This window comes from Emydura macquarii, unplaced genomic scaffold, assembly GCF_026122565.2.
Source record: "Emydura macquarii macquarii isolate MOO-44397 ecotype Brisbane River unplaced genomic scaffold, CSIRO-AGI_Emac_v2 contig_3220, whole genome shotgun sequence".
Classification (NCBI taxonomy): Eukaryota; Metazoa; Chordata; order Testudines; family Chelidae; genus Emydura; species Emydura macquarii.
The window spans coordinates 9,373,777-9,391,884 of NW_027133357.1; the positions used below are offsets into that span (position 1 = coordinate 9,373,777).

An 18,108-nucleotide genomic window follows, 5' to 3' on the forward strand; every position below is an offset into this window, starting at 1 on the left:
AAATCTGACAATGTCCCTGCCAAAGTTGATGTCAATTGAAGCATTACCAAATGTGGTATTTACCTAGAAGAAAATTTGTCTGTGATATGCAGCCCCCTGCTGCGAAGCTTATAAAAAGCTTATTAGATGTGTTCCCAGTTCCTGGCGACTTCCTGGTTCCTGGTACCTTTCCTCTCACCACTAGACTATGCAGCCTTTTCGCAAACACATTTTTGAAAGGCTTTAATTTTTTGATTCATGACTTTGCAACAATGAGTCTTTATGAACCAGAGCTCCATTGTACGCTGTTAGGGTAAGCTGTGCGCTGCTGGGATAAGATGCAACAAGCAGGCATTTGGGGTACCCGCATAGCGTCCTTTCTTTTATCTTATCCTACTGCAAGTCTCATGAATTGGCTTTCCTCTGCTCCAGTCCTTGATCTCTAGTGAAGATTCACAATTAGTGAGGCTTGGTAGGAAAAGCATTTCATGCCTTCTGTGCTTACTGCAGCTCGTGGGATGATGGGAATATTTTACAGCCCACAGCAAGAAAGAAAGTGTAACTGTTTGAATTCCAATTCTTTAACCAGTTCAAAACCATGAACTGCTGGGGGAGATGAACTATATGACCTGACCTTCAGCAGCATTGACTTCTAGACAAACTCCCACTAGCATCATCAGAGTAAGTGCTTCAACTCTTCCTAACCCTGACACTGGGCTGCTTGTAGTGGAAATGTAATCGTCCCCCTAAAGCTTTAACCCATCTCTTCCTTACGGGTTAATTTCCCCCTCTGCGTTTAATTCCCAGCCCTCTCTCCTAAATTCAGGGGAGGGTGTGGCCTGCTTCTTGCAATGCTTTAAACATCCCAGGTGCCTCTTCTCAGAGCCTGGCTGCTGCTCCCTGATTAGTGTCTGCTCTGCAGCTCAGAGAGCAAGAGCTCCAAGGAGTGAGGTTTCCTGCTTCCTGGGGTGTCTCACTGAGTCGGGAGTGGCTGTTTCATCTTGGTGTACGTGCTGGAGTTTGTCCTGAAATTCAGCTGCGCCCTTCACTCCCTGAAATCGCCTCCAAAAGGTACACAACTGTGCTCTCCATGTATCCTATGGGAGTGTGTTGTTTGAGAGACCAAGTTTAGAGGCTTTGGAAAAGCTTTTTGCGTTCCTCCCCCACACCTCCAGCTCCTTTGATCACAACATTTACAGCCATCATGAATTCAAGTTCTTCCTGGCTAAATATCGCCTTAAGAGTCTATGAAAAGCCTGCTCAGAGGGTGGTACCATGCAATAGTTAATCTTATAGCTTCAGGGGTCTAACTTTTGTTCAATGACTTAGCTGCTCTTTCTACCTGGGATCAGGAATAGCTCCTGCATGCAGTTACCTTCTTCAGCACACAGTCTAGATGCTTTTGCTTGCTCTCGTCATGCTTTTGCCACCCAAATAAAAAAAAAAAAAAAAAGCCTCTTCAAAGCATGTCATGTTTGATAATTATAATGGCAGATGTTCAGAGTGGCCCAGGAGCGGTGTTGCCATGGAATGTCCTCTTCATAATAAACGTTGCAGGGCAAAGTTAAATGAGGAGACATCCATGCACAGCCGTGACTTTAACCTTCCTTCTCCCATGATGAATAGTGGCTCTTAAGTGTTGGGGTGATCATTCAACATACACACTCCTTTAAATGTAGCTGAATTTAAGTTAATATCACTGCATCCCGTGCCCGGTCCTGCTCCTTAAAAGTTCCTCTTGTTCCTGTTCGATTAGGTTGAAGCCAAAGGCTTGTCCCTGTTAATGACTGGTTTCGGAGGGGACTGAAAAGGCAGATGGAGTGTTTGTGCTAGCAGCTTACTAAATTATCACATCCCCAAGAAATATGAAGAGAATTTTATTCTTTTTCAGCATCCTAAAAAGAGCCAGGGTACTTCACCATGTGACATTGGTGAAGAATCACAGGATGATCCTTGGTTCTTTGAACAAGGAACTCTTTACAATAAGAAAACAGTGTGATCCCTAACGTACACTCACTTCATTGTAGTTGGGTGCTTAGAGCTTTCTCCAGCCCTTCCCTTCCTGCTACAGATTGAAAAAAAAATCGGTGGTACTGCCACAATAAAAGGCACAGTGCCTGCCCCTGAGTGCTTACAGTCTAAGGACCCCGATCGTGCAAACACTTGTACGCATGCCTAAAGTTAAGCAAATGAGTAGTCTGGTGGGACTGCTCCTAAGCTTACTGTTAAGCCAAAGAGTATGTCTACACAGCAGCTAGTCCATACCATCCGCCTCTGGCTCAGCCTGCGGGGCTGTTGCATTGCTGTGTAGACTTCTGGGTTCAGGTGCTGATACCCTCCCACTTCATGGGGTCCTAGAACCCGGCTCCAGCCTGAGCTGAAACAGCCCTGTAGCCTGAGCCCTGCGAGCCCGAGTCAGCTGGCACGGGCCAGCCGGGGGTGTCTAGTTGCTGTGTAAACAGCCCCTAAAGGTCCACTTCTGAAACCCTTCACACTGAGTAGTACTTGCTCAAGTTATTGCACTGACTCCCTGGCTTGGTAAGTACTGCTCATAAAGGCTCCAGAATCTGGCCCTACGTTATCCATAGTACTTACAGTGAGGGTCAAACAGACACGCGGAGTTGTAGGACAATTGTCTTGAAGTAAAACCTCTGTCTTCTGTGGAGCTCTGCAGAGCTCCGGGATCTAGTTATTGCATCTGGTCCAGGTCCAGCCATAGAGCAGGGTGTATGCATTAAATGAAGAGGGTCTCTTTTTAAACGCCTTGTCGGCAGGGACAAGTGAGTGTTAGGAGGGATTTGACTAAGGCGAGGGAGGTGATTTGGTGAACAGAGGAATATCCTTATTACGTGGTAAATTGCACAGGGAGCTCCAAGTTTGCACTCCCAGAGTTTCCTTTTGCTCATCTCCCTAGTAGGATTTACCCTCCACTGATGGAAGAAGCAGAAGATTTGCTCCCAAAACCTATGGATCCTCCAAGCTGCTGAAGGTCCTATGACTGCATTAGGGCTGTAGACCCTGGCCCTTGTGCTCTTAATTTTAATGAGGATACCCAGGAAATGGGAGGTTTATGGCCCATCAGATGGCCTGTAACCACACACAAGTAAATGTTTTTGCTGTTTGCTCAATGTTAATTGGAGATATTTGTCTGGCAGTTGCATGCTCTTTATTGGAATACCAATTTTGTGCAGCATTACTAGAGAGTAATTTGGTTATTTTACCCAGATCCCTTGTTCCCTCTTAGGGCTCAGAACTTTCTTTTACAACAAAAATCTTTTCCTGCAGCACTGATGATCTTTCCCATGGCCTTCACAACGCTTCTAATGATCCAGTGGCCATTTGAAAAGCCCTCAGCTTTACGTTGGACCCTGAGATCCATAGGGCAAATTCCTGCTGCGTCCACAATTGGTTTGGGCCCCAGACGCTATCAAATGGGTTTGATTCTGTGACACTAGGGGAGTGGCATGAGTTTTGGAGCCCCCATGTCACTTCCTACAGCTGTGGAACCACAGGGGGAGCTCGTGATTTGCAAAGAAAGTTCGGGGTTGGCTCCACAGTGTTTAACATACACAGCAAAGTGGAAGCAAAGAGAAGACTGGTGAGCCCCACTGTTACTCTGAACCCCTGGCCATTGCTACCTGCAAAGCCTCTTTGATGCTGTTCTCTGCCTTGAGAGATGTGGTCCTTCATTTGTCTGTTGCCAGGAATGAGCTGGAAGAAACCTATTGTGAAATCAGCATAAGCTGCGTTGGTAGAAAACACAGGGTGCTAGTCAGTAAAGATGGCAAATAATAACATCCCAGAAGAATGTTACTGTTGACAGGATGGAGGCCAAAAAATCATCAGGAATTTGAGAAAACAGTGCAAGAAAGCGTCTGTCTAGCTTTGAATCCTCTACATGCCTGAGCCATACCCCCGTAAGGAACTTGTACATTAATTTATTTTGAAGGAACAATGAATGAGGGACAAAAATAGAAAGAAACATAAACAAGCTCTCTGTGTGCCTCAGTCAGCTCAGAGATGTATTTGGGCCACTGTTTAAATAAGTACTTTTGGTATTGGACATAAACAATTGCTCTCTTTTGGCTGGCAGAGCGTCTGCGCACATAGAGGGCCGGGCTGCAGGCTTCCATCACAAAAGGCAGTTGTCGTGGTGGGTCTGAATTTAAATGCCAGCCAGCTCAGCAGAGAACTGGGTAATGCTTGCACTTGCTTGGGTTTGAGGAGGGAGAGAGCTGCTGCAACGCACATTCTGTTGACATAAAGTCCTTATGGAAAACCCTATCGAATTGAATAGGGATAAAACCGATAGGGCTCTATGGAAATGCAATGGGGTTCTACAGAAATTACTCTGAAAACCATTATGATAGAGAATGAGATCCTTTCAATAAATATCTTGACCATCATATAGCAGCCTGTGTCAGGGATGTAAAATTCTCTACGTTCTATGTGTTCCCAAAAAAAAAAACCCGATAGAAAGATGATACTCTTCTATTTGAACTCTATAGAAGGGAAGTCACTTAATCTCTCTGTGCTGAGTTTCTTCACCTTCACAAGGGGGAGAGAGGTGGCAGAGTAACACTTACCTGCTTCATGTGACAAGTGTGAATATGCAGTGCTTTGAGATTCTTGAATGAAAGGTGCTCTAAAAATCTGCAGACTTCTAAGTTGGACGTGGCTTAGATGAAATGATGGTAACATTTTCATGGTTAACAGGATCCTGTCCTGGGACTGAATTATATTCGGTTGCATACGGTGCATTTAAGGGAAAGAATTTTGTCCATAGCATTTAGTAACCCCATCCTATCCAGTGCAATATTGTATCATACAGTATATTTCCTGGTGGTTTATTCAGCTGGGTTATAAACTCACCTCCTACTATTTCACTGCTGCTGGTCTGATTTTTTTAAATGGCTGTTTTTAAGTGCCCAAATGGAAGCAACCTACAGCGTCTTGACTTTCAGAATGTGGGTGCTTCGTTCTCAGAATCTAGAGCCAAAAGGATGGCTTCTGTCCTGAAAATGCTTTGCCTTTTTCATTTCATGTGTTACTAGCATCTCGCTTTCCGTCTGTTATAGTTCGCTTCGTAGTTCTAAATGTTAAATCATGAAAACCTGACAAGGAATTTTTATTCTTTCAGTGAATGGTCTTTGAGTTGGTTCCTATTTGTGAGTGACTGATAAGGCCCTTTGTTCTTATTGTTCTTCATCTGTTAATGTTCTCATAATGGAGACTTCAGAAGACATTGTGCGCTGTTGGCCAAAATTGGAGGTGTGACTAAGATACTATGATCTTGTCTACATGTGCTGTTATGCTGGCAAGACTTTGTGGCTCGGGTGTGAAAACCCCCCAAGTGATAAAAGTTTTGCCAGGAGAGCCCAGGTGTGAACAGTGCTATGTTAGCGGGAGATGCTCTCTGCCGACATAGCGGCTGCTGCTCGTTTAGGTGGGTTTTTTATGTCGGCGGGAGAACTCTCTCCTGCTGACATAATGCAATTACACTCACGCTTATGCCAGCAAAACTTTTATACCTCGGGGGGTGGGGAGTCCACAGCTTTCCCCACATTCACAGAGCCAGTCATCTCATCATAAAAGGCAATCAGGTTGGTCAGACATGACTTGCTCTTGGTGAATCCATGCTGATTGTTCCTGATCACCTTCCTCTCCTCCTTAAAATGGATTTCTTGAGGACCTGCTCCATGAATTTTCCGGGGACTGAGGTGAGGCTGACTGGTCTGTAGTTCCCCGGATCCTCCCCCTTCCCTTTTTTTAAAGATAGACACTATGTTTGCCTTTTTCCAATTGTCCGGGACCTCCCCTGATCGCCACGAGTTTTCAAAGATAATGACCGATGGCTCTGCAATCACATCAGCCAACTCCCTCAGCATCCTCGGATGCATTGCATCCAGCTCCATGGACTTGTGTATGTCCAGCTTTTCTAAATAGTCCTGACCCTGTTCTTCCTGTGAGGCTACAGGCTATTTTTGAATTTTTAAAGGGATTGTAGAGCAGCAAAGTTATTAAACTAAAATTTCCTTACAGCAAGGTACATTATACAGTGGAGTAATTTGCTAAGGGAGGTTACTGAGGATCTATCTCTTAAAGTTGTTCAAAAATAGACTAGAGTTAAATTCTTTTCCACCAACATAATTAGGTGCTACGTGTGCATATGGCAAGGAAAGTCAGTCCCAGAGAGAGTTTAGCATAGAAGACAGTCCAGTGCTGTTAAAAAACATAGAATAGGTGATCCAGGAGGTCCTACAGCCTTGTCATCTGAATCTCCAAGTTTTTCATTAATTGTCCCATATTTTTCTCCCCTCTTCTGTGTATTGCAGTGTTGTCTAAAGGTTGCACGTAAGATAGCTCAGGGATGAAATGTCAGATTCAATGTTCCTTTGTGCTGTCACTGCTATTTACGTGCCTGGGGTTTGAAATTAAATGTCAGAAGCATTTTGTAGTGCATGGAAACCAGATGTGCTTGAAGATTGTCTTTGGGAAGAATGGAACGGCTTAATCATGTACATCGAATTTTCTTAGCCCATAACACTGTGAGTCAATTTAATTAATACTGTATAGGCCATTATGGTATATGATAGCTTCATTGTACCCAGCTGGGGTTAATGAAACCACACCTAGCTGGGCTCCTATCCGTCCTGTGTGCTGAAAAGGGACATGGCATCTGACAGCTAGGTAACTCTTGTCAACCTCCTGTGACATGACACTGACAACGACCTGGGGGCCCTCATCTGGATTCTGGGACAGGGATCAGTGTCAGTAAATACAGATCACTTCTTAAATCAATAAACAGCAGTCACGTTGTCATCTTGCTAGTGACACTTGTTCCTTCCATCTAATTAGAGAGCTCTAAGACATGTTATCTGAGGAGATGAAAATATCACACAGGAGACACACCCCAGAGATGCAGACATGGGCTTATGGCGCTCTGCTTGTAATAGGCAAGGGTGACTAGCAAACAGATGTTGTCTGTCAGCAGTGGCTCAAAAACCTTGATCTGGTCCAAGAGAGGACTGCAGGACTAGTACCCACCACTCTTCCTGGGATACGTTTTCCCCTGGATGATGCCTGTTCCCAGCTCCTCAGAGCTTAGGATGTAAAGACCTGGTTCTGTATGGTGCTGAAGGAGTCCTCTGCTCCCCCTGACTTTAGTGGGAGTGGGATGGTACCTACCACATCACGCGGAGCGCGTGGTATGTGACAGAGTCAGATCCAAAGTAAAGACAGGTCAAACAAAAGACTTCTTTCAGGAGAGGCAGGGTGAGATAAACGGCCAGGGAAGACTGCTTGAGATGGGTCTGCAGTTGCGGAAAAGGACAGAGAGATAGTTCTAGACCAGTGGTTCCCAACCTTTTTGGCTCGAGGGCCGCAAATATGATTTTTACAACCCTGAAGGGCCACCAGTCTCCGCCAGCAGCAAGGAGCCTGCACTGGTAACGAACTCCACTTAGGTACTTAGACAGTGGCTTCCTCCTGTAGCCAGCGGGAGGGGAGCCGTGGGCCACTCTGAAAGACCCCATTGGGCCGCTTTTGACTCGTAGGCCATGGGTTGGGAAGCACTCTTCTAGACCCTGGGTTTGGGAGCAGCATGATTTAAAAAAAGGAAGGAGTGAAGTGAAAAGACGGAGAAGAATGTAGGGACCAGGATCAGGAGTGGAGGATATTGAGAGTAGAGATCGACCTACAGGTGGGAAACAAGCAGATTTTTGCCATCTCTGTGTATGTCCGTGTTAGCAATATATTGACATTCAAGGGGAAGGATAGTTGCAGGGAAATGACCTGTAAGCTCCTCTGTGGGACTTTAGTGACACACAAACTACTTAAAGAACTGCCTGACGTGGTGTTGGGTTCTCCCAGAGCGCCGCAGTTAGTGGGCCGGGTTATTGCTAGAGCTGTTGGGGGTGGGATTTGACGCAATACTTCACTGCTACCAAGGCACTGTGGGTTGTCTCAGTCTCACGTTGTGTTGGTCTGAGCTGCTGTGCTGTTGAGTATGACAGAAGGTGGAAAATGTGTAGACCATGTGCGGGGATCAGAAGGTGGCCAACAACCTGCAGACAAAACATCATGTTAAAGAGAATGCTGCGTTGCTGAAGGAATACCTACTGTCTGGAGATGTATCCGATGCTGAATGTCAACCAACTCTTGCAGACTTATACGTTTAAAGGAATAAATGTAGATGAGCTGGTGACGCCTTCAGCCTTAAGTCCTGACTCGGTGCCATCAGTGCTGAGTTAAGCCAGGCTTGGCTAGCCAGCTGGAGCACTCCCGTCGCAAAACCTTAGCCATGTGGCTGCGTCTACAATGGTGCTGTCATTGCCTGTGGTCCGGGCTGGATTCTAGCAGGTCGGCTGACGATTCTTAGCCAGGCATTTAATTGGGCCATGCTGTGAGGTCATTGACAATGTATGGGTCCTGCTGATACCGTGCCACAAGAGGGGCGACTGGGACAAAGCTGAGTGATGCTGTGACCTCTGCACCTGGCCAAGATTTGGGTCATGGTGCTGCGGTGGAGGGTGCATATACGTAGCAGAGAGTGACCCCCAAAACAAAAAAAGACAAAATGCAGCTGGTGGGTCACCTTAGCAAAAGGTTTGGGAACCATTGCTTTAAATCACCTTCAAGACCAGGTTTTTGTATGTGGATGGAACAATACTGGGCTATAGCCCAGGCTAACTCTGCAGTCAAGAAATACCCTGTGACTCCTGTGATTCTCTGCCTCAAACTCTCTATGGATCTCTTTAGTGTCACAGTTTTGGGCCTATCCTGGTCTGCACGCCAATGCATGTGCATTTTGGTGTTTTTTTGCTTGCTGCATTCTGGTTATGGCTGATAATTAAATTCTCTGTAGATAAATGGCATTTAGAATGTCCCAGAATGTGAATTCCTGCAAGGGAGTGAGACACCACAAATCCTGCTTTGTTCCTTACGCCTTTTGAGGACAAACAGAAGTATTTTCTTGGTGAGATAGCTGATTGTTTCTCTGCGCTTGTCACAGCGGCTGGTGTGACATGCCTGTTTCTGCTCCCTCCTCTTCCTTCCTCGGGGCAGACTCCTGCTTGCTCCTTTGTACCCAGAGGTGACCCGGGGAGGCAGTAAAACTCAGTTTCCGATGCACACAGTAGGGGATGAGATGTTTGCAGAAGCCAGCCCCACAAGGTGTTTTGTGAGTGCCCATGTGCAGCGGGGCTGGGGAAAGCAGGGCAGGAGGGGAACCTGTGACTCCAGTTGGTGTAGACACCATAAGTGCCTTGCAGTATGTGTTTGTAAAATAGGTAGATTCCACTCTCAACCCACTCTCCTTCCCATCATAAACTTTAAGTTGCAGCTTTAGCAGCTCTGAGATGGACCTGCTGCCATTCAGTGGCTTTGGGGGCAAAAAGGCTTCCTTTCACCCTCTGCATTGCTGCAGAAGCCGCCTCTGCTGACCCTGGCTACTCACACTTCTTGATGGAGGTAGGGTGGAGTAACATGGATTCATGCTGATGTAACTGCAAGAGCAGATTTGGCCTCTGGTTTGATTTGTGTTTCTGGAAATGAGACTCCTCCAAGACAGACAAACATTTTTCTTGGCTCTTCTCTCAGCTATGTGTGATTTCACAATCACAAATTGTGGATATAAAGGTTCCTGCATCCTTCCTACCCCTCCAGCATTTGTTACACAACTGAGCTTAGCAGCTGGAACTACCCCACTGAGCCATAACATCAGTCTATCTCCTGGTATGTTTCAGTTTGGGTCACGGGATTTTTGGAGGAATTCTTTACACTCTTAACTAGGGTCCTCTAGACTGACTTCTTCCTAGACTTTTTTTTAACAAAAAGTGGCTTATGTCGTTGTGAGCACTGTGGGTAAATGTAGTTCTGGGCTGAGTGTGCAAAGATATCACCAGCTGGGGCAGAGAGAGGCAGTTTGCTCCATATGGCCTTGGTGTGTCTGCATCTGGAATATTGCACTGGGTTCTATGCATCGCTTCTTCATCGGAAGAACACTGACCAATTGGAAAGGAGTTGGAAGAAGAACTACAAAATTATCAGGAGACTGAATGGATTGATTGGGGGAGGGGGAGATTAAAGGAACTAAATATGTGCATTTTGGCTAAGCTATGATTATATTGATTGGGGTGAGGGGAACATGAATTTATATAAATACTTTTAAGGGTGTAAACAGAAAAGAGGGAGATGAATTGTTTAGCTTGTTACAAAGAGGTAAAGCTAGGAGGAATGGGAAGGAGGGGAAATTTAGACTGAATATCAGAGTGTGGAGGACAGAAATCCTGGCAGAGAAGAATTAAGCTGTGAAGTAGTCTGCTCTAGGAAGTACTGGAATCTCCAGTGCTTGGGACTTTTACACCTCATCTGGAGAAAATACTAATAAATGTAGTGTAGGGAGCAATCCTAAAAGAGGAGTGCATTATCTAATAGATTTTTGTCAATCTGTTATATCTGTGATCCTATGATTTAGAGCCACCATAGAAGGAGTGACTTTTCACATCTTAAGGTTTATCCTGACGTGTGTGTGTGTGTGTGTGTGTGTGTGTGTGTGTGTGTGTGTGTGTGTGTGTTCTAAGCTCTGTGAAGCAAAGACACTGATGTTAAATCTTTGCAAGATTTGTCCAGTTTATATGGTTTCTGTTTGGGGGTCAAATTCTGCTCTCTGTTACATCTGGGATGCAAATCTGGAGTAACTCCATTCACTCTGGATTGTGTCAAATGGTTGCTGCTTAAGAGACTAATTTAAGAAGAAAGTCTTATCTGGAAAGAACCCTAAACTGCCCCAAAATCACAGATCCCAAGAGTGGAAATGTTCCAAAGAAGACTCTTCCACTGACACACTTAAAAGGCATGATTTTAACCTAAGGCAAAACATCAAATATTTATTCTGGACTTGAACTGGTGAAACTGAGAGCAGAATTTGCCTTGATGTTTTTCAGTAATGTACAAATATGCTTGTGGCCAGTGACTTTCGTTAAAATTGAATAGAGATCAAGAAGCTAACGTCAAGATTTTCATTCATAATTAGTGATTTTTTTCAAGTGCCTCAGCTTTGTGACGCCCAACCAGAAACACATTGTGAAGAGTCCTTATTTCTGAGAGGGTGGGTGCTCAGTGCCTCCTGAAAATTTTCCCCTTGAAGGTGTCTCAGGCACTGGACATCACTTTTATAAATCATGGCTTAAAAATTCCAGAGAACTCCTCTTAGAAAACTTATAAAATGTAATGTACAGATTCTTTGCAAACAACTCATTCATTCTGATTTTTTTTTTTTGTGTCCCCTACCCCAACCCCATTTTCCACAGGCTGAATAATAGTAACCTGAAATCTTTAAGACAAGAGACAAATATTTAAGAGACAAAGGATACAGCGTTAAGGTAAGACGCAACACTCCCTCTGCTTATTTCAATCATAACCAAGTGAATTTGGATTGAACTTTACACTGGTTTACAAACTAGAGAAGCAAACCCCAGGCACTAGACTTACTGTAGTTATGGCTGGTGTCCAAACCAAAACCCCCAGACCTAATATGATAGTCAACACACTGCAGATTGAACCAGGGACCTCCACAGCTTAATGCATGAGTTGCTACAGCTAAAGAGACAGTTCAGGAGGTTTTAACAACTCGCATCCTCTGTCGATTGGCGAAAAGGGGGGGATCTGTAACACACCCACCAGTGGGTTACACTAGCACTCTAAAAAGAAATATGAATCCTGATCTGAATGTTGCAGATGACCCCCAAGCTTTATATAAACAGCAGAATGAAAACCTCAGATCTTGAACAGCCCTGACCCTGGAGGTGTTCACACTTTTTGGATTTGGATCTAAATTTAGTGACTTGAGCCTCTGTCAAATGGAAGACAATAAAAATGTGGGGATTAATGATTCTAAAATTACTTTGTGTGCCTTATTTCCCTCGCCTCTTGTGTTTCTGAAAACAGTACTGAAATAATTGCATTATCTTGGTGGAAAGCACGTTTAGCTGCTTACCTAATTCAAGAACGGTCTATGTTAACTTAATTAACTTATTCCATCTGCCAAAGAAAAAACTCAGTAAATCCAGTTTAATATTTACCCAGCTTGTTTCCTCTCTTAATTAAGTGTGTGTGGATCTTTAACAGAATTGGAAAATGCAGAGATGAGAATCTGGGATAGGTCAGCTTTGAGGTGGGCAAATAGCGCGAATAGACACATTGCTAGCTAACCTGACTGGAGCTTGTTGTCACTTGGTTACTTCTACCCAGAGCTGCTGCTATCCAGACTCTTAAAACCGAAGAGTCAGCAGTCGGCATGCACTCCATGTGTCAGTTTCAGTGTCTGGAAAGCAACGTCACCTCCAGGCAGTGGCACAGCAGATCAAATCAGCTTCAGTTATATCCGAATGCCCTTGGTTGAAATAAATGATCCAGCTGGATTAGTCCTTCATGTCTCCAGAAAAAGGTTCATTTCTAGCCCCGTGTTGGGATCCTACTTCAGCTTTCCGTGACATGATTTAAAAAAAAAATAAAAAGCTTTGACAATCGAATTAATGGCATACTTTGGTAGTACCCGTAGGTGTCATATCTGTTTACTAAAGGATGTTGTGTATTCCTCGTTCTTAATTATAAATCAAAATTGGATGTTTTTCTAAAATATATGCTGTCATTCAACCACAGGATATTAAGCAAAGCATGATGTGGGAATTACTGGGTAGAAGTCTATGGCTTGTGCTATACAGAAGGTTAGACTCAGTGATCATACATGGCTCTTTATTACTTTGAAATCTGTGGGTGAAATCTTGGCCCCATCCTGACTTTCATTGATTTCAGTAGGGTCAAGAGTTCATCCTGTGAGTCTCTGGTCTGATACTTGAGCTACAGCCTGTTTCTAGAATGATGTGAAAGGATCTGCCCCTTTGGTAATTTACTTAAACAGTCCTCTGAATTCATCCAAAAGGAAGTATAATCATAGCAGAAAAATACTAATAATCATCATATAAAATGATTTGTTGGCATTTCACTTCAGATGTTAACTAAAAACCTCTGAATCCCTTTGAAATAGGTGAAATAATTTAAGGGCTCTTACCATATCTCTGAAATCCGTCTGTCTCTGGGGTGGAATACAGTAACGGTTTAACAGTGTACAGGAACACTGCATTGTTGTTTAGAACGGGAGGTGCAGAAGTAAATATCCACTTGAAAGTGCAATTGGGGTTGATACTATAGCTTCTGGAGAGAACCTCTGTGCCACAATCAGTTTTAAACACACCTTCTCCTAAAGAAAATGCCCTGGGATCTTTACTGATCACAAGTGGTCAGGAACTTATGTTTACATTTTCCGTGGAAGATGTAAGTATAAAGAATTCAATTAGTCATCAAGGAATTTCCTGGTTTATGAATAGTCTGGGGAATTTTAGCACTTCGGCATCCACACGCTGTGCCTCATGCAGTTTTGCTTCATTAACCTTTCCCCTCTGCACAGAGGGAGAACCTCACTCTCCGTGTCAGGGCCTGTATATTGGTGACATGTTACATCATGTCATAGGCTGCTGTGATGCAGCCGAGCAGATGCAATTTAACCTACGTGACACCACGTGCAGGAGAATGTAAACACTTCATGGGGCACATAGAGATGAGCTGACTTTGGTGACAAACTGTCTCATCATTTGCGGAGAAGCCATCATTATTTATTCCTCGCCAGTATGAAAAGCGCTGTGGTCTGTGGAATGACCCCTTGCATAGCCTGGGAACTTTGGGAGTTTAGGGCTTGTCTACACAAACAACTAGACTGCAGCAAGCTAGGGTGTGAATCTATCCCACACTAGCCTGCAGCTGTCTAAATGTACATGTGCAGGGTGATATGCATTAACGTTCACTAGAATGCTTTGAGCTAGTCCCATTTTGAAGAGGAACTATATCAAAGTGCTCTAGCAAACTGTTAACATGCATCAGCAGGGTCCACACAGACAGTTAGACCACAGTGGGTGAGAGCTTAGCTGCCCCCGGCGGCTGGGAAAGGGGCAAGAAGCTCCCTCCCTGCCTGGAGCCAGGGCAGCCATGTGAATTTCAGGGCTGAGCTGAAATTGATAAGGCTGTCTGGCTGTGGGGGAGCCAGAAGCCAGGGCAGCCGGGCCCTGTTCCCTGGGGCTGAGAAGCCCTGAGCGGCTTCCTCCGGCTCTCACTGGGGAACAGGGCAGGAAGAAGACCTGGGTGGACCGCCGGGAGCCTGTGGGGCAGCCAGGCTCCTGCCAGAGAGCTCCCAGCACTCCTAGCGAGGACTTGCTCCACCGACCTAAGGAGGGCAGTGTGGACATCAGCCGATGCAGTAATTAATGCGGTGGCTGTAAGTTGATCTAACATAGGTCGACTTAGCTTTGTAGTGTAGACAAGGCCTTAGTCTCAGTTGGAGCCCTGCTAGTGCTGGAGTCTCACAGGATCGTGGACGGGGAATGTGCAGTGGCACTCTGGCTTGGTGAGTCCCATGAACATGTGTTGTGTGGGACCCTGTTGGTCACATAGGCTTAAGGCTGGGACCTAATGCCTCATTGGAATGATGAGGGTGTGGGTCTTGGGCAAGTCACGGAGAGCCAATATATTTAGAGGTGACAAGCACCTGCGGTTCCCATTGACTTCAAAATAGAATTGTGGAAAACCAGGGTCTTAACCTCTGCATTAGTTTGTCTGTCTCAGGGGCTCATGTAACATCCATCCTCATAGTATCCAGGTGCTGTTCCCCCATGTGCAATATGGAGATGATGATACCGGCCATGCAGGAGTTTCACAAGAATTGTAAATGCAGCGAGTAAACAGAACTAGAATTCCCCTGTAGCTATAACATCAGCCTGGATTTGGATGGAGTTTCCTGCATGGGTGGATACCATTTGAAAACACTTTGCCTTTCCCCAATAGCTTCCATCTGAGCATCTAATAGCACTTGATGGGTATGAATAAATTAAGCATCACATAAAACTGGTACTATCCCCAATTTACAGATGGGAAAGCTGAGGCATGACTTGCTCCATGTCACGCAGTGAGTCAGAGTTAGAATTGTCTCTGGTTCCCAGTACCATGCGCTCAGTGTTCTAGAGCACATTGACCCACCCTCTCTGGGTGTTGCTTGTATTGGTTTTGCCTGGGATTCTCTGCTGCTTGCTGAAAATCCCATGGCGCTCCGTGTGCTCTCTTTGAGAGGGAAATTCTGTGAAGAGGAGATCAAGTGAACTAGCATGTGAGCCCATAAGGAGAAAACCGGCTTTTCCAAAGCAATCGCTGTGTGAATTGCATAATGACTGCTGTTCATAGGGTTTGCAATGTGTGATTAGCAAACTGCTAATCACCAGATGACAGATGCTATCACATCTGGGGCGGGGCAAACAAGGGGAGTGTGCACACAAACGCTAACAGCTTTTATATGGAGATGATGGATGTTGGATTCTGCTATTTGTTTCACATTGTGGGGGAGTTTCCCTTCTATATAGTGCTGATTAAACGTGCCAGATTGCCAGTCCTGGGAACCAGAGGCCTCTGTCCATCCACAGAGAATGGGGGCAGCAGCTTAGTAAATTGTCTGCATGCTGTCCTGCCTGTATGCCTCAAAGATCTTTAAAAGGTCCAAGTGGGGAGCTCGGTCTCCATGATCTCGTCAGTCCTTTGCATCTCTGCTGAGACTGCAACAGTGCAGGGTGGTGGAGGAGCTGTTAGTGCCAGCTGTGGATGCAATGTTTATGAGGTGGGCTGTGGTTGAGTTTATGGCGAATTGGACTAAGATCCACCAAATTTATTTCATGCAGGGGCCATTGGAATGTCACAACTTAGTCGTGGCTTTGAGTCACTACCAAACCAGGGCTGTCTTAGAAATGACGAACTGGAGGTTAGAGGTTCCATAGCCCCTCACCAGTCTCCACCGAACCGTCTACTCCTCTGTTTTGCTTTTCATAAAAGCTCTCTGTGCTTTGTGTGATGCAATGGGATAACAGGGCAAGAAGATGGCCTGTCAGTGGTATGTAATTCCACCTGCTCTCTGCATGTGCTGTGCTGTGTCCTTTAAGCTTCTTTCTCCTAAAACTCCCTTTGCAGTATTCCTGTAAAGTTACTCCTCAGTCTCCTTAAATAAGACCACAATAACAAACCAGATAACAATGCAGGGTGTGTCCCTTCCATAGGTAGCAATATAAATAGGCTCGGCTGAAATTTTTTTGTTGAGATTTTTAACAGATATCAATATTTATTTTTAAGTGTTTTTCTATTTTTATCTATTTAAATTTTCACATTTATGCAAAATTATGGGGTTGTAGCCGTTTTTTCCCATTTTTGTTGATCAAGCTTTATAACTGTTAAAGCACATTATCAACATCACATGTCAAAATAGACCAAGTAAACGTCCTTAAATCCAACTCCAATAAAAGTTCTCAAGCGGCTTTCTTTGCCTGTGTAAATTTTGGTTGTTATTGATGGAAATATTTTTTTGTTGGTTTGGGTCTGTACGGTGAAATCAACATTTATCAGTAAAAATCTCATCTTTCCAAGCCTAAATATAAAGAAGAGCCCTAGAGATCTCTGAATTGTCAAGAGACAATCTTGGCTGATTTAATTTCAACTGTAAGTTGAGTGCCCCAACCTATCTGCCTTAAATGCAATATTTATTATCTTTCAAAGGAAACTTACATGAACTGTTGTGACACATTTAATGGAAAACAAAGGGAATATCCATGAATGATTTTTCTCACCACTTTCCAATCCCATTGATGAAAGGAGGAGATGTCAAAACAAGCATATAGGGCTTTGTCCACTGAGGGAGGGAAATGGAGTTTGGTTTCCTCATTAGCAGAGCTGCTTCAACAAAGTGCCCCTGCTGCTACAGGAAATTGCCCTAAAAATCTGCTGCTCAGCTGTCAAATGGAGAATTCCCAGCAGCTGCAGTGCATTGGGTTTTTCTTATTAGCATCATACAGTCAACGAAGGCCAAATGATCTCTCTCCACGGAAGGCTGCATGTTTTCAGGTGTTAAGTCAAGTTCTGCTCTTGGTAACAGCTATAAATCTAGAGTAATTCCTTCTGTTGCTGATCTAATGGTCAAGGCACTGGACTGCTACTCAGGTGATCTCTGTTCAGTTCCCATCTCTGCCCCCTTGCCTGAGTGACCAGTGGCAAGTCACGTGACCTCTCTGTGCCAGGGTTCCCTCTGACAGACTGATAATATCCTGAATGAACTTCATTGAATGAAGTGTAGCATCTTTGGAGTTGATGGTATTACAAATGCAAATGTTTATGTACTGTTGAGATTGTATGGGACATCTTTAGCAGGAAGATCAGATTAATGCAGTCTCTGGAAGGCCTTAGGAAGTGCCGTGGTCTTTTTGGAACAGTCTGTGTGAAGTGGATTTCCTAGGAAGTACCTTGAGGTGAGGAGGGATGCAAATTCTCCCTCTTGGAAGCCAACCTTTTGAGGATACACCCTGGGAAGAAAGACCTATTGTCTGCTAAATACCTGCTTCTTGGGATTCCAGATTAAATATCCCCTGAACTGTATAAAAGGGTGAACTAAACTTGTCATGAATGTGCTTGTTGTGAACTGAAGCTGTGATGAACTTGTAGCCGCAAGGAAACCCCTACGGTGGGGTATTGAAAGATGGCTCCTGCCAGAGCTTGTGTTTGAGTTGGCATGAACTCTGATGAGCTTATTAGCATTTGTGTAGATTCTGTTGGGGTTTTTTTTCAGTAAGGTTTCTCAATAGTGCTTTTTACCTTAAGAATAAAGTAGCCTTGCTTAGAAAGAGCTGTGGGTAACTTACACCCATAGCCATCGGTCTCGGATGGTGTAAATCAGCATAGTTCTATTATCTTCTATGGAGCTACATTGATTTATACCGGCTGAAGATTTGGCCTAATAACAAGAGTATAGTGTTATTAACAAGACAGTACCACTAATTATTCTGTAGGCAGTCTCCTAATCCCAGGGCATCCTAGTTGTGCCGTTGCATGTACAAGGTAAAATAACAGGAATTTTTATGGAGGAGGGGAGTGGGACAGAGTATGGAATAGAAAAAGGAGGATTTTTCTCTTGATAGCAGATGAGGATTGTTAGAATTGGGTTACAGTCAGTTCTGCAAGCGTCAGCCTTTATAGTGTCAAGCATCTTTGCAT

The 18,108-nt window shown here is 44.5% G+C and overlaps 1 protein-coding gene across 1 annotated transcript in view; it reads left to right on the plus strand.

Annotated features, from left to right (window-relative positions):
* Positions 1 to 18,108, plus strand: part of NFASC (neurofascin) — a 172,393-nt gene that overhangs the window by 48,971 nt on the left and 105,314 nt on the right. The window contains exon 5 of the mRNA XM_067531697.1: positions 11,292 to 11,363. The gene's annotated coding sequence lies outside the window, so the exon portion shown is untranslated. The remainder of the gene's footprint in view (positions 1 to 11,291; positions 11,364 to 18,108) is intronic.